Source organism: Agelaius tricolor, unplaced genomic scaffold (assembly GCF_023055355.1).
Source record: "Agelaius tricolor isolate 1412-34295 unplaced genomic scaffold, bAgeTri1.0.p SCAF_61, whole genome shotgun sequence".
Lineage (NCBI taxonomy): Eukaryota > Metazoa > Chordata > Aves > Passeriformes > Icteridae > Agelaius > Agelaius tricolor.
In genome coordinates, this window is record NW_027269321.1 from 182,762 (window position 1) to 206,607 (window position 23,846).

At 49.8% G+C, this 23,846-nt stretch overlaps 1 protein-coding gene and 1 pseudogene across 1 annotated transcript in view; one reads left to right on the forward strand and one right to left on the reverse strand.

The window, feature by feature from the left end:
• Nucleotides 1-23,846, reverse strand: part of LOC139605193 (zinc finger protein 271-like) — a 98,776-nt pseudogene that overhangs the window by 50,465 nt on the left and 24,465 nt on the right.
• Nucleotides 1-23,846, forward strand: part of LOC139605206 (zinc finger protein 551-like) — a 390,584-nt gene that overhangs the window by 1,644 nt on the left and 365,094 nt on the right.

The window sequence follows — 23,846 nt, forward strand, 5'->3', positions numbered from 1 at the left end:
TCCCACCTCATCACCCACCGGCGCATCCACACAGGGGAGAGGCCCTACGAGTGTCCCCAGTGTGGGAAGAGCTTCTCCAGGAGCTCTCACTTGACCCGACACCAACGGAGGCACCGGTAACGGAAGCCCTGCGAGTGCCCTGAGTGCGGGAAGAGCTTCGTGCGCTGCTGCAGCTCCATCCCCCACTGGAGGAGGCACTTTGGGCACAGCCCTGGTCACTCACATTCCCTGTGATCCATGTTGGGGACACTCCTGGCTGCTTCTCCTTTGGTTTGGCCTGAATTTTTTTCTCTTCTCCATCTCTCTGTCCTCCAAAAGTCCATTGGGATGGAACAGTCACCTCAAAACCACTCAAATTCCACTGGAAATAACTGAATTTTAACCCCAAAGGGCTCAATTTCACCTCAGATTGCTTGTTCCTTCCTCAAAAAACTCAATCCCAGGCCAAACTCACTCCATTCCACAGCTGTCAAGTTGAGATGGAGTTGGAAGGAGATTGGGAGAAGTGGGATCTCAATTTGGAGCAGTGGGATGGGGATTGTGTGGGGCTGGGTGTGTGGGTTGTATTTTATAGCAAATAAAACTTTCAGAGTTACTGATTTCTGTCCCGTTCATTTTCAGTCATTTCTGTTTGCCGAGTGCCACCTTCTCAGCTGATTCAATTCCTATAAAAATCCCATTTTTTAAATCATCTAACCCAAACAATCCAAAAACCAATATCAAAATAAAACCACCTGCACACAATTAATGTTTTAAAAATAATTTTAATTTTTCAAGAGTACTTAAGGATGTTATTAAAGTTTAATTGTTTGGTTGAAATGTCTGAGAAATTGTACTGGTGTTTGGTTTTGTGTTTAGTATATTTGTAATATGAATTGTTTAACTAAGATGTGTTAGATTGCATGGTACTTTCTTTAGATAATTTTATCTAAAGTACATTAGTCATCGAGTTAAAATTTTCAAAAGGTATTTCTTGATATATAATTTGTTTATTTATATGCATTGGTAATATTATAGTAATAGTTATTGTTGGTTTGAGTTGAATCATTGTTGGAGTTGAATCATTGTAAAGAAGAGTTGAGATTTTTATATTTTATTTTTATTATAATTTATTTAATTTCAATTATTTTTTCTTTGCTTATAGTTTTATTGCAATTTGTTGAGGGGATAGGAAGGAAGTTCAAGGGCAGGAACATTTTTTCCTGGCTGGGAACTGGAATTCCAGACCCAGGGAGTGTGTGCAGGACCCCACAGACTGGGATCAAAGATGGGCTGGGATCAAATATGGGCTTGGATCAAATATGGGCTGGGATCACATATGGGCTGGGATCAAATATGGACTGGGATCACCTGGACTGGGATCACATGGATGGGGATCCTGTGAATCAGAACCCTCCAGACCAGGATAGCCTGAAGTGGGATCAAATATGGACTGGGACTGTATGGACTGGGATCCCAGGGACTGGGACCATATGGATCAGGACCACACAGACTGGGATCAAATATGGGCTGGGACTGTTTTTTAAAGTAACTTTGTTCTATAGTTTTTATTTCTGTTGTTAATTAGGCTCAGTGAAATAGCTGCTTGTGTTAAACTGCCTGCTTGGATGGGATAACATCCAATGCACACAGGATGAGGACACCTGTACAGATCTGCCAACTATCAGCACTCCCCGTCTGAAGGCAGAGTGCACCAAGGCCCAAAACCTGGAGGTGATAAAGAGAATGGACTAAAACCACAGCCAAGGAATCTGCATGCTCTAAAAAGGCAGATCCAGGGAAGAGCCATGCTAAACAGTTCTTGGAAGATGTAAACCGGGTGCATCTTGGCACTCAGCCAGGAGCACCCTGTTACCTTCAGGGATCCCCTGAAATACCTTTCCCCTTACATCAGCCTGGTGCATATTCATAGAGCCTCATGCACAGCAACTGGGAAGGGTTTAACACTTTACTGGGTATATTAGTGTTCAGAAACACATAATCACCAGAATGATTATATGCAGGTGCTTTTATTGAAGAGCTCTGGGTGTCAGGGGTACCAACCCAAATCTGACTCCGACATGGGTTCGGGATGAACATGTTTTTATATTCTATCCTTATATAACTTTCATGTTAATGATTAAACTTATATTGTTCTATTGTATACATAGATTGCAGCCAAGCATGGGCTTCTCGTGGCCCCCCTCAAACTTCTAACATAGTTTCTCACGATTCTTCTTATGATTAAACAATAATTATATTTCATTACTAAACAATCATCACATCTAACAATTATATCATTTATCATGTTCTGCTTACGCAGGTGCAATTTCACATGATCTGGCAAGCACAAAGCCTAACATTTTCAGAGTCTATTTTTGACATTTTTCCAGGGCCCCACTATCATTCTCCCCCCTTTGAAAGCATTTTCACTTCTCTATAGGTGTAAATGTTTTCACTTGATACAGTCCTTTATTTCTCAATTTATTCTTGACGTTCTTCAGGTCCATGGTTGATGTAAACGTTGTCGTGGATGCTGTCACGCACTGGAGAACCAGAAGATGGTGGGCGTGGATCTCGTGTCAGTGCCTTTATTATCTTCTGGTTCCAGGATGTTTTCTTCTGTATCTCTCCCTTTAAGATGCTGTGAACTAACCAAATTGCTAAGAATACAATTAGTAAGATTATCACACTCTCAATGATAGATTTAATCCATGAACTCACATTCCACCCTAACCCTTTAAAGATTTTGCCTAGCCAGGTCGTAGTCAAATCCTTTTGCTCTTCTTGTGCTTCATGCTCTCTTTGTTTCAACTGATTGATGTCATATTCTACATCTGCAGTTACATTTGGGATGTGAACGCAGCAGTGACCAACTTGTCCCTTTAAAAATCCACATACTCCATGCTCTTTCAGGAGTAACAAATCTAAGGCTAATCGATTTTGTAAAGTCATTTTTGTGCTGGCTTGTAATTGTACGTTTAATTCTTTAAATCCTTCCTGGGTGACTCTTGCCAGTCTATCTACCTGACCTGTAAGTTTGTACAGCATCTTCTACTCTGATAGTTTGCTGTAGGACCAAGCAAAGACTCTCGGGCCCACCCAAATTTCACTCCACCAGAGGGTTCTTGCCAAGTGTCATCTGGATTTTCATTGTCTAGAACTTCTCGTCTTGCTCTTATCTGCACAAGTTCATGTTTTCCGTTAAATGGGGACTTTTTCCAAATTGGACATGAGGTTGGGAGGCCTAAAGTAATTTCCTTTACTTTCCCATCTACAGGCAGATGTGTTGTCCAGGTGCCATTGCTTGCTGCCCATACAAATTGTCCTGGACCTCGGACTGTACTCCTGGTACATCCTACAACTGCTTTGTAATTCACTCTGCCTTGTTTATGTTTGATCCCTCTGCAAGCACAGCCAGTTTGTAGGGCTATTGCCAGGGGTGGCATCTGCTTTATCTCTGCATCATCAGAAGTGCAGTCATAAGTTTTATTACATGCCCACCAACTTACTTGGTCTGCCCTCGTTCTGCTACTGGTGGCAGTGTTTGTTACTGCTGGATCTGTTTCATTCTCGGAGCCTTCCCACTTAATGCACCAAGGGGTGTTTGCCATACATTGGAATCTTTGAAGGATACTCACAGACCACACACTGTCCCAAGGCTCTGTCTGATCTTTCTGATCCTTGGCCTCACACTTCCATACCAGAGTGGTTTCTGTAACATTTTCTGTAATCTTTTTATAGTGTGGCAAATAGCATTGCCATTGTGTGATGCCTCCTGATTCTCCCATAGGGGTTCCTAGTGTGCCAGCACTTAGAATACAGTCTTTCTGGCCCATGGGTTTCATCCATGTTCCTATTTTCTCCCAAGTTTCCTTGACTACTTGCCTCGACTCAGGTACCTGTTTACATGCAATTGTTTTGTTGTTTTGTATTTCAGGTAGTTTTGATGTTATGATTCCCCAATTTACTGGGTCTCCTGCTGCCCTTTGGTATTGGCAGACAGGCAGGTATTCTACAGGTGTTTTGCATTTTGGCAAAGGCTTTGACTAATCCAATCATTACATTCTTAGCCCAAACTGCATTAGAAACCTTTATCACCTGTGTTTCTGTTTGTACCTCTCTCTTCATTCTAGAATGAAGAGTGTTTAGTTGATCTTTTTGCATTTCACATCCCAAAGACATTAATGACCATAACATTGGCACAATTACTGATAGCATTCTCAAAGTGATTAAACACATCTTATCTGCAGCCTTGTTGGTTCCACAGTTTACACAGGCCGTGATCCAGGATGGATTTTCTTCACTCGGGTATAGTGAATCCAGGGGTCCATGCCGGCTACTTTGGCTGCTGTAAAGGTGGTCAGCAGTACCTGGTGGGCTCCACTCCACTTTTCTTTCAGCGGTTCTTCGTTCCAGTTCTTGATGTACACCTCGTCTCCTGGATGTATGTTATGAACTGGGTTCTCGAGAGTCAGCGGTCTATTCCACACGAGGATGCTCCGGAGCCGAGCTAAAGTTTTCCCGAGAGACAGAACATAATTATACACTTCCTGCTTTCCTGTGACGTGCACATTAGGGTTAGGCTCAGGAGATTCATATGGTTTCCCATGCAATATCTCATAAGGACTGACTGACATCCCACTCCTAGGCTTTATCCGAATCCTCAACAGTGCTATTGGCAAAGCCTGGGGCCACTGCAATTTGGCTTCTTGGCATATTTTACTGATTTGCCTCTTTAGTGTCTGATTCATCCTCTCTACCTGTCCACTTGACTGGGGTCTCCACGGTGTGTGGAGGTCCCAAGTTATCCCCAGCAATCTACTTACCTCTCTTACTACTGTAGCTATGAAATGGGGCCCCCTATCTGATGATACCCTAGGGGCACCCCGAACCTGGGAATAATCTCCTGTAGTAACCACTTTACTGTTTCCTTTGCTTGGTTGGTGCGACAGGGAAGGGCTTCTGGCCAGCCAGAGAATGTGTCAACCCCCACTAACAGGTATTTGTATCCTCGAGTTCTTGGCAAGTCTACAAAATCTACCTGCCAATAGTCTCCTGGCTCTATTCCTATCCGAATTCTTCCTAGCTGTGCCTGTCGTCTAGCCACTGGGTTGTTTTTCAAGCAGATATCACATTTTGACATTACTGATTTTGCATTGTTAACATCCGTACCGAAATTAAACTCTGCTTTAGCAATTTTACCAATGCCTCTGCTCCCCAGTGACATTCGTTATGTTTAATTTGTAGAACTTCTCTCATTATGAAGGGGGTACCACTATCTGTCCTTGTGCAGTCACATACCATCCCCCTGAATTCTTTTGTGCATGTAGCAAACGTGCCAGTCTCTCATCTTCTACTGAATATTTTGGTTCTGGAGGCAAATTGAATTGGGATACATTAAGCTCTAAAGGTATCAATGCCATTGTTGTTTGCACCTCTCGAGCAACCTGTCGGGCTCTCCAGTCTGCCTTTCGATTTCCCTCACAGATTTTGGAGTTTCCTGATTGCTGTGCTTTGCAGTGTATGATTGCCACTTGTTCAGGTTTTTGTACTGCCTTTATCAATTGCAGGACTGCATCCTGATGTTTAATGTGCATACCCTGAGAAGGACAATAGTCCCCTTTCTTTCCACAGTGCTCTGTGTACATGCACCACTCCAAAAGCATATTTTGAGTCAGTCCAGATATTTATCCTTTTCCCTTCACTTAATTCTAGTGCCCTGGTTAAAGCAACCAGTTCTGCCTTCTGGGCAGATGTATTTGGTGGTAATGCCTTTGCCTCCACTGCTGTACTGACTGTTGTTACCGCATACCCAGCGTATCTGGTTCCGTTTTCCACGAAGCTGCTCCCATCTGTAAACAGCTCCCACTCTGGCTGCTCTAGTGGGACGTCTTTCAGGTCTTCTCTTGCTGAGTAGGTGTACTCTATTACCTCCACACAGTCATGCTCTAATGGGCCTTCTTCAGTTGTGGTACCTGGGAACAGAGCTGGATTCAAAAGGTTGGTTGTTTTTAATGTGACATCATCCTGCTCAGTCAGGACTACCTGGAATTTCATCGTCCTGCTTGGGGATAGCCAATGGCCCCCTTCTGCTCTAAGACAGAGGTTACCATGTGTGGTACATTGACATCTATGTGCCTTCCCATCGTGAGCTTCCTGGCTTCTTGTATCAGCATCACAGTGGCTGCGACTGCCCGCAGACATGGAGGCCACCCGGCACTTATGCTGTCAAGTTGTTTGGAAAAGTAGCCCACCGGCCTTTTCCAGCTTCCCAGACCTTGGGTCAGGACTCCTAGTGCTAGGCGCAGCCTTTCATGGACAAACAGCTGAAAATCTTTAGACAGATCAGGTAAGCCTAATGCTGGAGCAGTTGTCAGTGCTTCCTTTAATTTTAGGAAGGCTTCTTTCTGTGGCTTGCCCCAGGTGAATGGCTGCATCTTCTGAGCTTCACACAGGGGCTTCGCAATCAGTCCATAGTCCATGATCCAGAGGCGACACCATCCTGCCATCCCGAGGAAGACTCACAGCTCATGTAGATTCTGGGGCTCTGGAATAGCACAAATAGCTTGGACACGGTTAGTGCCTAGTTTTCATTGCCCTTGTGAAATTTCACATCCCAGGTAGATCACAGTCTGTTGGGCAATTTGTGCCTTTCCTCTGGGTACATTATAACCTCCCATTCCCAGGGAATATAAAATCTCAATGGTTACCTTTATACAGGTTGCTTTTCTTCTGTAGCTATCAGTATATCATCAACATACTGCATCAACAGGTATTGGTCTCTTGGTACTTGCCCACTCTTGGTCCAAATCTCCAGCTCCTTTGCCAGTTGGTTTCCAAATAGGGTCGGCAAGTTCTTATATCGTGTCCAGGTGAGCTGGGTCTTTCTCCCATTCCCTGGGTTTTCCCACTCACAGGCAAACAGTTTCCTACTTTCTTTGTCAAGGGGGATGCAGAAAAAGGCATCTTTTAAATCAATTACACTAAACCACTTATATATATCTTGTACGGATGTTAGCAATGTGTAAGGATTTGTTACCACTGGAGAAATGTCCTTTGTTATTGTATTTATTGCTCTCAAATCCTGCACTAATCTATATTCACCATTTGGCTTCTTTACTGGAAATATTGTGTATTAAATTCTGGTTCACATACTTGTAAAATTTGGTATTTCAAGAATTTCTCAATAATCTTTACTTATTCCTTGCCATGCTTCTGGTTTTATGGAATAGTGTTTGACTTGTAGAGGCCTCGCCCCTTCATTTAACTCTACATGCACTGGTTGGGCCAATTTAGATTTCCCTGGTATATCTGTCTCCCATACAGAGGGAATCACTGCATCTCCTACCTCCCTAGGGATAGAGGGAATAGGTTTTTCTTTGATCATTAAAATCTGTCCCGTCTTTGATTCAGGTATTTTCATTATAAGCTCCCCATTTTCAAAGGTTATTACCGCATCAAGTTTCTCTAGCAAATCTCTCTCTAAAAGCGGAATTGGACACTCAGGTACGTATAGGAATTTGTGTGTTATAACTTTGTTCCCAAAACACAAATCTAGGGGTTGCAAGAATGGCCGTTTTTCCTCTTTCCCTGTAGCGCCGACTATTGCTGTTTCCTTGTCCCCAATTTGTCCTTGCAGATCATTCAATACCGAGTAAGTAGCTCCTGTATCTATTAGAAATTTGACCTCTTTATGTCCTAATTGTTTATTTATAACAGGTTCCTTAACTTGTTCTACTGGCTCTATGTCTAGTCAGCTGGTATACTCCCCCAAAACCATCCCCTTGGTAACCTGCTGGCACTGATTGCCCTGGTGAAACTGGTTGTTCAAGTCTGGACATTGTCTCTTCCTGCCGAACTTCATATAGTTTAGACCAATTTATAGTTTTGGGCACAGCATTCTGAACTCCTATTTGGATCCACTCTTGATATTTCTGTAGTCTCCCGATATCGCAAAATAAATTAGGGTCCCAATTTGGATCCTCAATTGGGAAATTCTCATCTAAATTCCCTGTTACGAGTCCATTTCTGATGTCCTCTCTTGCCCTTTCTTTGTCTGCCTTAAGTACCATCTCTTTCTCAGTAGAATCCATCAAGGTATCTAATATTAATATATTAGATATATTAATATACTACATATAGATATATATTAGATATATTATTATACTATATATAATTATATATATAATATATTAATATACATATTATTGTATGTCATCCGAGTCAGGATTTTGAGGTTTTTATAACCATTTTTAATACTCATGCCATTTTATCAGGATTTTCTCTATGAATTCTGGCTGATTGTTTCCAAATAACTAAATCTGCAGGAGAGAAAGGCACTTTTATAAATACTGGCCCTTCCACTCCTACACTTTGTCGCAAGGGGGCAATTACAGTCTGTTTTTGTCTGCCTATGTCTTTTCTATCCATAACTGGGGCAGGTTAGACCGACTCCTGGTTCTGTGGGCTACCCCATTGTTGATTCTCTCTCTCTCCTTTCTACCACAGTTAGGTTTTGCTCATCTTCCGAGGAAGAGGGATCAGGTGACGATGGGAGAGGAGAATAAAGAGGGAAGGGTGTACTAGACGAGACAGGTTCAGGACTAGGTGGGGTAGGAGCAGGCAGTGGGATAGGGACAGATGGAACAGGTGGGATAGGGTTAGGTTCTCTTGTTCCTATTGGAGCTACCTGTAAATCAATATCTGTATAATCTTCCCTACTCAGGCTTTCTTCCAATGCCAAGTGTTCTAAACAACGTTCCTCACAAACCCCACACTTATTGCTTGCAGTTGTTTTAACCATCATTAATCCACATTCATCCTGCCATTCTGGCTTTTCCCGTAAATAGAAAAACAAATCAACATACGGAACCTCATCCCATTTTCCTTCTTGTTTACAAAACGACATTAACTGCGAAATAGTGTTCTATTGCAGAGTCCCGTATTTTGGCTGTTTGTTGTCATTCTCCAAGGCATATCCTGGCCACCATGTATTACAATAATCAATCAACTTAGCTTTACGTAATTCTTCCCCAAAATTCCCCTGTTTCCAATGTGTTAATAAGCACCCCAAAGGAGAACTTTGCGGGATAGAGGTGTTGCTGCCCAAAATCCCTTTAAGTTTCTCCATTCCAAATATACCACAAATTGCCGAACCCGGAACGCTTTCGCGATTGTCTTATGGGACGGTGCCTGGGCTTGTACCAGCAGGAATTCCTTTAGCCCAAGCAAGCGTAGCTTTCGCTGCGTCTCATTGGCAGGCACCCAAACCAAAGTAAAAAGCACCTTACCTTTCTCCCGGGGACGTTGCGAGCGGCAGAAGCGGTCGCGGCCGATCGAGCTCCCCGAGAATCCCTCGGTGCCGGCTGGAGCGCGGTCGAGTCGCGAAACTCGCTCAGCAGCACCCGCAGGGTCCCATCCGGGGTCGCCAAAATGTTAGCGTTCAGAAACACATAATCACATCAGCGATTATATGCGGTGCTTTTTATTCAAGAGCTCTGGGAATCGGGGTAGTTTCCACCCAAATCTGATTCCGACCATACATTCGAGGTGAACATGTTTTATCCTCTATCATTACATAACTTTCATGTTAATTATTAAACTTATATCCTTCTATTGTATGCACAGATTTCAGCTAAACATAGCCCCCTTTAAATTTCCAACATAGTTTCTCACGATTCTTCTTATGGTTATGTAATAATTATATTTAATTACTAAAAAATCACCACATCTTACAATTATATCTTTTATCATACTGCTTAGGCAGGTGCGGTGATCTGAGAAAACACAAAGCCCAATATTTTCAAAGACTATTTTTTACATTTTCCGGGGCTCCACTATCACTTTTATTTCTTGTGGGAAAAAACCCTCCATCTCAACCAGGCACTCATGGCCAAAACTGGGCAACTGCCTCTGGAATTCCTTATATCCAAGGATAGCTCCCAGACAAAAGCTGCCAGCACTGACAAGTCTGGCTGGCCTTGGCTTCCTGAGGGCTGGCCCTCATCTGCCTCTGAAACACCGGGGCTGGGTGCTTTCCTTCCTTATGAAAAGAGCTCTTCTTCCTGTCCAGCATCCACAGCCAAAAATGAGATTGCACCTCCAAAATGCCCAATGTCCAAGGAAAGCCCCTAGACAAAAGGTGCCAGGAGAGACAGGGCTGGCTGGCTTGGCCTGAGGGTGGCCACCTCTCATCTTCTTCCTAAACACTTGGACTTTGTGCTTTACTTTCCTATGGGCAAAAACACCCATCTTGACCATGGCCAAAACTGGGATTCCACCTCCAAAACTCCGTACATCCAAGGATTGCTCCCAGGTGAAAGCTGCCAGGACAGACAGGTCTGGCTGCCCTTGGCCTCCTGGGGGTGCCTCTCCCCTGCTGTCCAAACACTGGGGCTGGGTGCTTTCCTTCCTATGGAAAAGAACCGTCCTTCTTATCCATGCAGAAATGGCCGAAATTGGGGTTCCATCTCCCAAATTCCCGATATCCAAGGGTTGCTTTCAGACAAAAGCTGCCAGGACAGAGAGGTCTGGCTGGCCTTGGCCTCTGATGGCCACCTTTCATCTGCCCCTGAGACACCAACGGTGTTCTGTGCTTTCCTTCCTATGGAAAAGAACCATCCTTCTCCTCCAGTGTCCATGTCTGAAATTGGGATTCCACCTCTGAAATTCTCAATATCCAAGGGTTGCTCCCGGGCAAAATCTGCCAGTACTGTCAAGGCTGGCTGGCCTGGGCCTCTGGTGGCTGCGCCTGCAACAGTGGGGCTGGGTTCTTTCCTTCCCATGGAGATCCCTGGGACACTGTGGGGACCTCATGGAACCAAGGGGATCATTGTGGCCCCACTGGAGCCCAGGGAACCAAGGGGATCATTGTGGCACCACTGGAGCCCATGGAACCAAGGGGATCATTGTGGCACCACTGGAGCCCAGGGAACCAAGGGGCCATGGTGACACAGAGGGGCTCCATGGACCCAGAGACCATTGTGGCTCTGTGGGGCCTGATGGAACCATGGAGACCATTCCAACCTTCAGGGCCTGGTGTCACCAAGGGGGCATTATGACACCTCAGGGCCCCAGGGAAGCAAGGGACCATTGGGACACTGTGGGACCCCATGGAACCCAGGGAACATGGAACAGCTCTGGCTGGCTTGGCCTCCCAGGGGCCACCTGACAGCTCTGGCTGATCTTGGCATGTCAAGGGCTGCCTCTCATCAGCTCCTGGAGCACTGGGGCTCTGTGCTTTCCTTGCTATGGAAAAGGGCTGTCTGACATTTCAGATGGTCCTTGCCAAAACGGGTGCCCTCCCTAAAATAATTTCCTCTAGCAAGGGTATCTCACAAAACAAAACCTGCCAGCTCTGGCTGGCCTTGGCCTCTGGTGGTCACCTCTCATCTGCCCCTGAAACACTGAGGCTCTGTTCCTTCATTCCTATGGAAAAGAACCAGCCTTCTTGTCCAGGGACCATGGCCAAAATTAGAATTTGGCCTCCGAAATTCTGTATATCCAAGGATTGCTCCCAGACAAAAGTAGCCAGGACAGACAGGTCGGTCTGGCCCTGTCCTCTGGTGATTTCTTTAGACTCTGAGCTGAATGTTTTCATTTGGAAACACCTTGGAGAGGGCCCAGAGATGTCCCAAGGAGGGGTTTGGAGGCCTTGGGCCCATGAGCACTGTATAGGGACAAAGGAGCTCTGTGCTCAGTGGGGTGGAGCCTGAGGACAGTGGAGCAGAGCCATGAGAGTGTTTAAAGAGCAATTTCAGGGCTGGTGGATCCTTTTGACATAGTGGAAAACAGTCAGAGAGAGAAAGAATCAACGCCAAGGGCAGCTGGGGAGGCCCAGAGTGGCTGCAGGAGAAAGGAATTTCCCTGTCAGGGCAGGGCTGTGGTGCAGCACGTCCCCAGCAGGAGCCTGGAGCAGCCCCAGGCTTTGTGTGGGCAGGCAGGGGCAGGCAGGAGGCAGAGCTGTCAGCAAAGGAAGGGCCCAGCCAGGTGGGGCAGCCGGGGGATGCCCAGAGCCTGCAGGGACAGAGGCCAGGGCAGGGACACCGTGGGACAGCCTGGGCTGCACAGGGCACAGGGATGGGCAGCAGCTGCAAGACAGCCCTGACAGAGCCAACCTGGGCAGCGCTTTGGCCATGGCTGCTGGCCCTGGGCCTGAGCCAGGAGGGGACAAGTGACCCTTGCAGGCCTGGGGCCTCATTGCCTCCTTGTCCCTGCTCAGCAGCCTGGCAGGGGCCGCCCCACGCTCCTGCCCTTGGCATTGCCCATCCCCACATGCCAGGGCCCATCCTGGGAAGAGCCCTGAGCAAGGAGGGAGGGACAGGATCTGCCTGGCCAGGCCCTGGGGCTCAGGCCTTGGCCCTTTGCATTCCTGAAACACATCCAGGTTTGCTCAGCACCAGAGACACCTTTGCCTTGTTTGTCCCCAGCTGCCATCAGTGCCTCCAGTGTTCTGCTCTCCCTGGAACCCGGGGACACTTTCTCAGCCCTGTCCCTCACAGGGATTTCCTTAAAGTACAAGAAACTTCAGTATTTCAATCTCACTGTGAGCTCTTGAGAAGTCTTTGAGCCCACTCTGAGGGACTGGGTGTGATGCAAAGAGCAGCAAAGGCCCAGAGGGTGATTAAAGTCCTTGTGCTGTGTCTGTGCTGCTGAGCTGGGCCGGGCTCCTGGCCCAGAGGCAGCTCCTGGCAAGGGCAGCAGAGCTGCAGAGAGACAGCTCTGGCCAGGAGCAGCTCCTGTGCACAGCCCAGCAGGGCTGGGGCACTGCCAGGGCCCCTCAGGGACACGAGCAGGGCACAGACAGAGCTCCCAGGGGCTCAGCACTGGCCGGGGCTGTGGGATGTCCCCGCAGGGGCTGTGTCACAGCAGCACCTCTGGGGCTGTGTCCCAGAGCCACAGAGCAGCTGGGATGGCAGCAAGGGGCTGTGTGACAGCACAGAGTGGGCTCGGTGACAGCACTGAGGGGGTTATGACATCACAGAGCGAGCTGTGACATCACAGAAGGCGGCTCTGTGACATCACAATGTGGGTTGTGACACAGAGTCACAGAGCAGCTGTGTGATGTCACAGAGAAGGCTGTGACATCACAGGGTGACTGTGACACCACAAATGTGCTGTGTGACATCACATAGCAGCTGAATGACATCATATGGAGGTTGTGTGACCTAACAGAGTGGTTGTGTGACATCACAGGGGCTGTGTTAATAAAGCCTCTTATCTGGCCTTATTATCAAGCAGTGCAAGTTAGTCCATGGGGTTTACTGCACTGTGTGACATCACAGGGGCTGTGTGACATCACAGGGGCTGTGTGACATCATGGGGGCTGTATGAGGTCCCTGGGTAGGTCACTCTGCCCCGGCCCCCTCACACCTCCCCCCAGAGCAGTCCAACCCTGCTCGTGCACAGCGGGGTCCCCTGTCCCCCCGGGTCCCCCCGGCCCGGCCCCGCAGCCTCCCCCAGAGGATGTTCCACGAGATCGACCCCAGAGCCTGACACGGGGACGGGGGCCGGGGCCCTGGGGGTGGCACAGGGGGACAGGGACCCCCCGGCAGCGTCCCCGTGTCCCCCAGGGCCAGAGCCTGGGCCAGGGCTCCTTCACCCTGTTATAGATAAATATCATAATATTGGCTTTTTGCAAATATTAAAATGGATTTTATATGTGTGATGTTAAAGTAACTTTGTTCTAAAGATATAGTTTTTATTTCTGTTCTTAATTAAGCTCAGTGAAATAGCTGCATGTGTTAAACTGCCTGCTTGGATGGGATAACATCCAATGCACCCAGGATGAGGACACCTGTACAGATCTGCCAACTATCAGCACTCCCCATCTGAAGGCAGAGTGCACCAAGGCCCAAAACCTGGAGGTGATAAAGAGAAGGAGCCAAAACCACAGCCAAGAAACACACATGCCCTGAAAAGGCAGACCCAAGGAGGGGCCATGTAAAATCATTCCTGGAATATGTAAAGTAGTTGATGGATATGCATGAGGGTCTATGAATATGCACCAGGCTGATGTAAGGGGAAAGGTATTTCAGGGGATCCCTGAAGGTAACAGGGTGCTCCTTGCTGAGTGCCAAGATGCACCCGGCCGTAATAACCTTTGCTCCATGGTCCTGGTCTCCCATTGTCCTTTATTAAACTTTGTACATTTTCACAGGAGAGTGAACGTGTTTTTCACAAATGGAATCTCAAGGAAACAAGGGTCAGTTGTTAAGCCAAGGCTCTGCTTTGACCAAGTGGGGCCTCATGGGACACAGGTGCCACTGGGACATTGCCAGGTCTGCTAGGAACAAGGCTCCATTATTGCACAGTGTTACAGATGAGTAATGTCATAGTTGGGTCTCACAGTGAGGAGATAGATCCTATGTGTGTGTTAAGATGTGTAGTGATGTTATTGTCATCTGTCCCCCATAGTCCTCTTCCCCTGCCCTTGTAATGGCCTTGGTGGTTGGGGCATTTGGGGAGGGCAGGTTTGTCACTGGAAGGCAGGCATGGCAACACCTGCTCTCCAGTCAGGGTGCAAGAAAGCATTCTCCACCAATGGACGGCCACAAAGAGTTACCTGACAGACTTTGGGTGGGGCTAGGATTACCTGATGCAACACCAAAAGCCTAAAAGGAGGAGCAGCCAATTTGTGAAGGAGCCATGTGGCTGATAGCCACGGGGTGGGGAAGGGCTCCCAGTGCTGTGATTTCTCCTGTTTCAGTCCTTTGTTGTCATTTTTTTCAAGGTTGAATCACCCTTAAAATTTTAAAAGTAGCGGTCATTTCTCACACACAGCAAGGCCTCAGGGCGCCCAGGAGAGCGGCGTGACAATGACATCTTGGGGAACCAAGTGTCACCTGCAAACACAACGGGGCCTCATGGAAGCCAGGGGCCACTTGGATATTGCCAGGGCAGGTGGAACTCAGTGTCCATTGTGACACAGCACAGCCTCGTGGAACTCAGCAGAGCATTGGGACAGCCTGGAATCTCATGGAGCCAAGACTCTGCTTTGGCAAAGCGGGGCCCACGGGACACAGGTGCCCCTGGGACATTGCCAGCTCTTGTGGAACCCAGTGTCCACTGTGACACAGCAGAACCTCATGGAAACATGGGGGCCACTGTGACGCAATGGAATCTCATGGAAGCAAGTGTCAGTTGTGAACGCAGCAGGGCCTCACAGAACCCAGGGGCAACGGGGACCGTGCTGTGGCTCGTGGGAGCAAGGGGCCATTGTGACCCAGCGGGGCCTCCTGGAACCCAGGAGAACATGGTGGGCCCATGGATCCTCATAGAAGCACGGCCCCATTGTGACAAAGTGCAGCATCACAATGGTCTCCTGGGTTCCATGAGTCCTCGCTGTGTTTAGAATTGACACTTGGTTCCCCAAGATTCCATGGCATCCCTCTGCTCTCCTGTGATTTGAGGCTGTGCTGTGTCACAATGGACACTTGCTTCCTCCAAGGCTGGAGATGTCCCAGTGGCACTGGGCTTCCATGAGGCCGCGCTTTGTCACAATGGGGCCTTGCTGCCATGAGATTCCATTGTCCCACAATGGTCTCCTGGGTGCCACAAGGCCTGCCTTTGTCACAGTGGAACCTTGCTTGCACCAGCCCTGGCAATGTCCCAGTGGCACAGGGGTTCCATGAGACCCTGCCGTGTCACAATGGGCCCTTGGTTCCATCAGGTTCCATTGTGTCCCAGGGCTCTCCTAGGTCCCATGAGGCCTTGGTCTGCCACGGTGGTGTCTTGTTCCTACCAGGCCTGACAATGTCCCAGTGGCACCTGTGTCCCATGAGGCCCCACTTGATCAAAGCAGAGCCTTGCTCCCATGAGATTCCACTGTGTCACAATGTTCTGCTTGGTTTCATGGGAACCTGATGTGTTGACAATTGATCCTTGGATCCTAGAGATTCCATTGCATCACAGCTGTGTCCTTGGTTCCATGAGGCCCAGCTTTGTCACAACTGGACCTTGGTTCCATGAGATTCTATGGTGTCACCATGGTCTCTTTGGTCCTGCAACAATTCATAGTTGGTTCCATGAGATCCCACCACGGTGTCACCATGGTCTCCTGGGTCCTGCAACAATTCACACTTGGTTCCATGAGATCCCACCACGGTGTCACCATGGTCTCCTGGGTCCTGTAACAATTCACACTTGGTTCCATGAGATCCCACCACGGTGTCACCATGGTCTCCTGGGTCCCATGAGGCCCCTCTCTGTGTCACAGTGTTTGCCTTGGTTTCCTGAGAAGCTGATTTGTTGACAGCTGACCCTTGGCTTCTTGCATCCCAGCAGTGTCCTTGGTTTCATAAAGTCCAGGTTTGTCACAAGGGAGCCGTGGTTTCAGGATATTCCATGGTGCCACAATGGTCTCACCACTCTCTGAGGCTGCACCGTCAAACAGTGGGCACCTGGTTCCATGAGATTCCGTGGGGTAACAGTCAATTCTTTTGCTTCTTTTCTGCCAAGGTCGGGATGAAATCCCAAGACAGCATTTCTTGTTTGGACTCAGGTGTTCATTAGCTCTTGTCTCTAGAACAGTCTCACAAGCTGTGAGTTCTGCAGCACTTCACTAACAAGGTAAAAATGGAGCCCCGTCTCTCTCTCTGCAAGGTCTTTTGAGGATAAACTGTCCAATTAAGAAATGACACCTAAATTATTTTTACTTTTAACCCAATAACCAAGCACCTGTGCCCAACATAAGGGACTTTTTTATCCAATTACACAATACCACCCAAACCCGAGGAGGAGGAGGAGGAGGAGGAGGAGGAGGAGGAGGAGAAGAAGGAGGAGGAGAAGGACAAGAAGGAGAAGGAGAAGGAGAAGAAGAAGAAGAAGAAGAAGAAGAAGAAGAAGAAGAAGAAGAAGAAGAAGAAGAAGAAGAAGAAGAAGAAGAAGAAGAAGAAGAAGAAGAAGAAGAAGAAGAAGAAGAAGAAGAAGAAGGCAAATAAAAAGGAGAAGCCTCCACGCTAAAACCTCCATCTTGCTTTATCTATATTACTATATTCTAAAACCTTAAACTCCAAGTTGCCCACCATTTGATATTAGACCCTTCTATTCAAACTCCACACCCATAATCCCAGTTCCATCATTCCATTTTGGAAGCCTTCTCCACAGCCTCAGGTCAAATGCAGTGTTCTCTTGGGGGTCAGTGTCTGCCAGCTCAGAAAGTCCGAAATTCTCAGCAGCCCGGGTTCCAACAGGTAACAATGTTCTCCTGTGTTCCAGTAGGTTCCATTGGGCCCGGCTCTGTCACCATGGACACCTGGTTCCATGGGATTCCATGGGGTGACAATGTTCTCCAGTGTCACCATGGACACATGGTTCCATGGGATTCCATTGGGTGACAATGTTCTCCAGTGTCACCATGGACACCTGGTTCCATGGATTCTGTGGGGTGACAATGTTCTCCAATGTCACCATGGACACCTGGTTCCATGGGATTCCATGGGGTGACAATGTTCTCCAGTGTCACCATGGACACCTGGTTCCATGGATTCCATGGGGTGACAATGTTCTCCAGTGTCACCATGGACACCTGGTTCCATGGATTCCATGGGGTGACAATGTTCTCCAGTGTCACCATGGACACCTGGTTCCATGGATTCCATGGGGTGACAATGTTCTCCAGTGTCACCATGGACACCTGGTTCCATGGGATTCCATTGGGTGACAATGTTCTCCAGTGTCACCATGGACACCTGGTTCCATGGGATTCCATGGGGTGACAATGTTCTCCTGTGTTCCATCAGGCCCGGCTCTGTTCCCATGGACACTCGGTTCCATGGGCAGTGTCCGTGTCCCAGTGGCACCTGTGTTCCATGGCACCCCTGTCTGACCAGGGACAGTTTGTTCCAGGACATTCCATGGAGTCCCAGCGGTCACTTGGGTTCCATGCAGGTGCCTGGGCAGCGGGAGCTCAGCCCAAATATCCTGGGGGTCCCTGGGCTGGTGTTTTTTGGGGGGAACCTTTGGATCTTGCAGGGCACCAAAGCTGAGCTGTGGATGCCCCTTGGGACAGAGTGGAGCATCAAGGAAGCCAGGAGACCCTGATGGAGCCAGGAGACCCTGATGGAGCCAGGAGACCCTGATGGAAGCCAGGAGACCCTGATGGAAGCCAGGAGAGCCTGATGGAGCCAGGAGACCCTGATGGAAGCCAGGAGAGCCTGATGGGAGCCAGGAGACCCTGATGGAAGCCAGGAGACCCTGATGGAGCCAAGGCTGCAGCGGGACCCAGAGGGACCTCACAGGAGCCAGGAGAGCGTTGTGAGGCTGTGGAACAATGTGGCACCAAGGTTTCACTGGGGCTTGGCAGAAGCTCCTGGAGACAAGGAAGCGCTGGGAGCCTCCAGAATCAGCGTCTGCAGGAGGATTTTCTGCTCCCTCCTGGGATGCTGGTGGACAATAAAGCCTGAGGCAGCCTCCCAAGGGTCCGGCTGTGCCACCAGCGGGGGCCACATCTGGGGGGACGCCCGGCCAGCCCTGGCCCTGCTGCTCCTCCTGGCCGGGCCTGGAGCTGCTGGGAGCCCGGGCTGGGGGAATCCTCAGGGCTGTGCAAGGAAAGGTTCAGCACAAGCAGCCCTGGAGCGAGATGTGCAGTGTGAAACACGCCAATCACTTGATTTTGAAATTGTAAAAGTTCATTAGTAATAAAATGGTTATAAAAATAGCAATACAATTAGAGTAATAATAATTTGGACAATTTGAATTAGGACAATATGAGACAATAGAGAGAAAGGGTTATGGAGGTCCGGGTACCTTTTTCTGGGCAGCACGAGCCCGAAAAGGGACACCCGTTAACAAAGGATTAACCCTTAAAAACAACAGCCTGTTGCATATTCATACACTTCATCCATGATGCATAAATTCCATTCAAACACAGGATTCTGTCTGGGCAGTGCCACCTTTTTCCTCTGAATCCTAACAGTGCCTTCGAGGCGGGAAGAAATTCATTTCTTCTGATAAGAGGGCAATAAATTCTTTTTCCCTGAAAGATTTAGGTGTCCTGTGGCTGCTATCTCACTGCCAGACCTGTCTTTAAAACAAGAATCCTACATAGCATTGTTTCCATTTTAACATTTTTTATAACCTAAAGCTATATTTAACACAGTACTTAAGAGAATTAATACAGCATTACTTTCTAACAGCAGACATATAATATTCATTTTAATATTTGCGAAAAGCCAGTCATAAAATACATGCATTTTTCACATGCAGGCAAAGCCAGCGAGGCAGCAGAGCAAGAGAGAGAGCAGAGCCAGCGACACAACAAATGCACCGAGAGCGAGAGAGCAAGTTTGAACAGAGCTTGCAAAGGGCAAAATCAGCTCAGACCAGCTTAGACTGAAGAACAAGGAGCACCAGACATGGGCTGATTGTCCAGGTAAAAAGTTCCAGCGTGAGGAGGACGACAGAAGCCTTCATCAAAAGAGCACCAGAAGACTGAGGGCCGCCACAGGAGGAACGGACGCAGGCGCTGAAGCCACACACGGCTGTAAAACCGGGACACAGCTTTATGCAAATGTGAGTATGCTAATGAAGTGTTGTAATTGTGACTTTTAAAATGGAGCTGAAGGCTAAAGGAGACCGAGTGGGTTTTTGCCAGAGAGATCCCCCTCGCTCCCAGCGCTGGATACACAAATCCCTGCTCTGTCTGACTGCAGAGTTTGATTTCCTCGCCCAGTTTGTCCCACTCCCCCTTTCCCTGCCCTCTCCTCCCCTCTCCCAATCCCATTTATGGGATTTGGGGTCATTTATGGGATTGGGGTCATTTGGGGGATTTGGGGTCATTTGGGCGATTTGGGTTCTTTGTGTGCCTTTGGGGTTATTTGGGGGTTTTTTGGCGTTATTCAGGGTAAATTTGGGATAATTTGGGGTAATTTTTCACATTGTTGGGTTTTTAGGGCCGTGTGTGGGGGGGTAATTCAGGGCCAATTCTGTGTGGGTTTGGGATCATTTTTTGGGATTGGATGGGATTGTAATGGAATTTTATGGGATTTTAATGAGATGTCATGGGATTTTAATAGGATTTTAATGGTGTTTAATGGGAATTGAGTGGAATTTAATGGGATTTTTATGGGATTTTAATGGGATTTGATGAGGGTTTCCCCCAGTCCACAGCATTCCCCCAGTCCACAGCTCCCTCCCACCTCAATTTGGGGGTCCCATCCCCCTCTTCCCGCCGCTCTCCCGCCCCTTCCCCATCGTTCCCCCAGTCCCCAATCCCCTCCCCCGTGCTTGGTTTTGGGGGTTCCAGGCCCCTCCTGCTCCCTTTGGGGGTCCCGACCCCCCTTTGGTTGAATTTGGGGCCCCCTGCCCCCCCTTCTCCCCGCGCTCCCCGCTCCCCCCGCGGCCGGGGGGGCTCCCAGCGCCCCCAGTGCCACCAGTGCGGCCCCAGCTGCCCCCGCACGCCCCATCCCCATCGCCGGGGTCACCGCCCCCGCCCCAAATTCCGCTCCTGGACACTGAGAGCCATCAGCGACAAACGCTCTGATTGGCTGGGAATGGCCCCGCGCAGTCTCTGATTGGCCAGTGCTGTGAGAGGCGCCGGGTTCTGCCCGGCACCCGATGAGTCACAGCCGAGCCGGGCGCTGATTCGCTGGAAATCGCCGGGCGGGGCCAGTGCGCCGAGTTTCTGCCCTGCAACGGGATCGTCATCAGAGCCCCGCACTCTGATTGGCCAGGATCTGTTTCGGGCTGGGGACGGGAGGAACTGGGCACCCCCAGGAGCCCCTCGGGTCTGGGGCTTTCGATCCCCCCTCGGCCCTCGGGGCGGCCCTGGGGCCCCCCCAACACCCCCAAAATGGGGAGGGTCCGCGGGGCCCTTTGGAACCCCCAGAAATGGGCGGGGAGCGGCAGGAGCCGCCCCAAAAAGGGATGGAAGGGTCCGGGCCGGGAATGGGGGAGGCTCTGGGGATGGCTCCGGCCCGGATCGGGGCGGGCTGGGATTGAGGGAGGCTCCGTTCAGTGGCCGGGGAGGGGCTGGGCCTGGGGAGGGCTCCGGGATTGTGGGGATGGGGCCATTCCGGGACTGCGGCGGGGCCTCTCCCTGGGGTTGGGGTCCGGCATTGGCTCAGGGACCCTCCCCGTTCCTGTTCCGCTGCCCGATCCCGTTCCCGATCCCGATCCCGCCGCTGGCTCCAGGGAATGTCCCTGATCTCAACCCCGGCCCCAAACCCGAGGTGAGGTCAAACATTGGGGTCAAACACCCCAAATCCTGGGGTCAACTCCCCCGGACCCCAAATCCTGGGGTTCAAACACTGGGGGGGGCCAAACACCCCCAGACCCAAACTCTGCGATCTCAACCTCCCCCCCTGCCCCCCAGCCCGAACCCCAAATTTTAGGCCTTAAACCCCCCAAATCCCAGATCCTGGGGTGTCAAACGCTCTCCAGTTTGCAAATGTTGGGGTTAAATCCCCCTGACCCCAAATCCTGGGGTTTGAAACATTTGGGGTGTCCAACACCCCCCGTTCCTAAAGTCTGGGGTCAAACACCCCCAAATCCCAAATCCTGAGGTGTCAAACACCCCCAAGCCCAAAAGTTTGGGGTCTAAAGCCCCAATCCCCAACTCCTGGGGTTTGAAACATCTGGGGTGTCCAACCGCCCTGATCCCAAAGTTTGGGGGTCAAACCCCCTGATCCCCAAATCCTGGGGAAAAAAACTTCCAAACCCCAAATCCTGGGAACAAAAACCCCCAAATCCCAAACCCAGGGGTGTCAAACATCCCAAATTCCCAACCTTTGGGGTCAAAAATCCCCAAAGCCTGAGGTGTCAAATCCCCTAACCCCCAAATTTCAGGATCAACCCCACACAACCCCCAAATTTTAGGATCAAACCCCCCAATTCCCAAAGTTTGGGGTCAAACACCCCCAAACCCCGAATTTTAGAATCACCCCCCCCCCCCCCTCCAGTCCCAAAATTTGGAAATTTGGGGTTTATTTGGGGCAGCTCCATGTGCAATGTCTGCAGGGAGACCCTGGGTACAATGCTGGGAAAAACCCCAATAACCCCTCTGGAGCCCCAAAATCCCTGGGGGCTGGGAAAGGGGATTTGGGGTGAAAGAAGAAGGATTTGGAATGCACAAAGAAGCATTTGGGATGGAGAGAAGGGATTTGGGTGGGAAACTGGGTCCCTTTTTGGCGCAGGAGATCTTCCTGGCGCTGCTCTGGGTGATGCTGAAGCCCTGCAGGGCCTCGCGGGCGGCGCCCGCCTGCACCTCGGGCTCCAAGTGCACCCAGGCGATGTCGCGGGGCCCGGGCACCAGGGCAGCTCCTGAACCCCGGGAACCTGGGCTGGGAACGGGGCCAGGAGAGCCCCAGACACCCGGGAGTGTTCCCCAGACACCCGGGAGTGTGCCCCAGACACCCGGGAATGTTCCCCAGACACCCGGGAGTGTTCCCCAGACACCCGGGAGTGTGCCCCAGACACCCGGGAGTGTGCCCCAGACACCCGGGAATGTTCCCCAGACACCCGGGAATGTTCCCCAGACACCCGGGAGTGTGCCCCAGACACCCGGGAGTGTTCCCCAGACACCCGGGAGTGTTCCCCAGACACCCGGGAGTGTTCCCCAGACACCCGGGAGTGTGCCCCAGACACCCGGGAATGTTCCCCAGACACCCGGGAGTGTTCCCCAGACACCCGGGAGTGTGCCCCAGACACCCGGGAATGTTCCCCAGACACCCGGGAGTGTGCCCCAGACACCCGGGAATGTTCCCCAGACACCCGGGAGTGTTCCCCAGACACCCGGGAGTGTTCCCCAGAAACCCGGGAGTGTTCCACAGACAGCCGGGAATGTTCCACAGACACCCGGGAATGTTCCCCAGAAACCTGGGAATATTCCCCGCCAAAAATCCAGAAATGTTCCCCCACAATTGGAGAAATGTTCCCCAAAAAATCCAGAAATGTTCTCAGAAGAACACCTGAAACATTCCCCCAAAAATCCAGAAACATTCCCATAGAAATCCAGAAATGTTCCTCCAAAAATCCTGGAACATTCCCAAAAACTGAGGAACTTTCCCCAGAAAATCCAGAAACATTCCTCCCCAAACTATACAAAACCAACCCCATTCCCCATGCAGAAACATTCCCAAAAACTCCAGAAACATTCCCAAAATTCCAGAAATCCCTCCCCAAAAATCCAGAAGAGCCCCACAAAAAATTCAGAAAATTCTCCCTAAAAAATCCAGAAATTTCCACCAAAATTCAAGAAATTTCCTCCCTAAAATATCCAGAACTTCCTCCCCGCCAAATCCTGCTCTTTCCCAAAACTCCAGACATTCCCCCAAAATCCCGATCCTTTCCCCAGACAATCCAGCCCCAAGCCCCCCTCACCCCTCTCGCCCCCCAAGCCCCAGAATCCCCCAATGCCCAAAGGGCCCGGAATGCCCGGGATGCCTGGGATGCCGGGATTGCCCCAGATCTCCCTGGGTGCAGAGCATGGGGAGCAGCAGCTCCTTGGGCTCCTCAGGGAGTGGGGCAGGAACAGGATGTGCTTCGGGGCTCTGCCCACAGCTGGGGAAACGGGAGAAAAACCCCAACAGCAGCAACAAATCTGCCCCAAACCTGCCCCAAGCAGGCCCCAAATCTGCCCAAAGTCACTCTGGATACACACCAAACCATCTGCCCAAAATCCCACCAAAATCCTCCATGCTTTGACCCAGGGCTGTCTCATCATTTTTAAGTCTTTTTCACAGTTCCAAGAAATGATATCTCAGCTTGGTGGGAAGCCTCCTCTAAACTGATGGCATTGTGACATCTACTCTCAGCAATCAGATGCAGCCCCAATGATTATTACAGAACCACTCCAACAGTTTGCTGGGTTTAAAGCATCTCTGTGCTGGGGGAATTTTGGAGGAGACAGCTCTTGCATGGTTCAT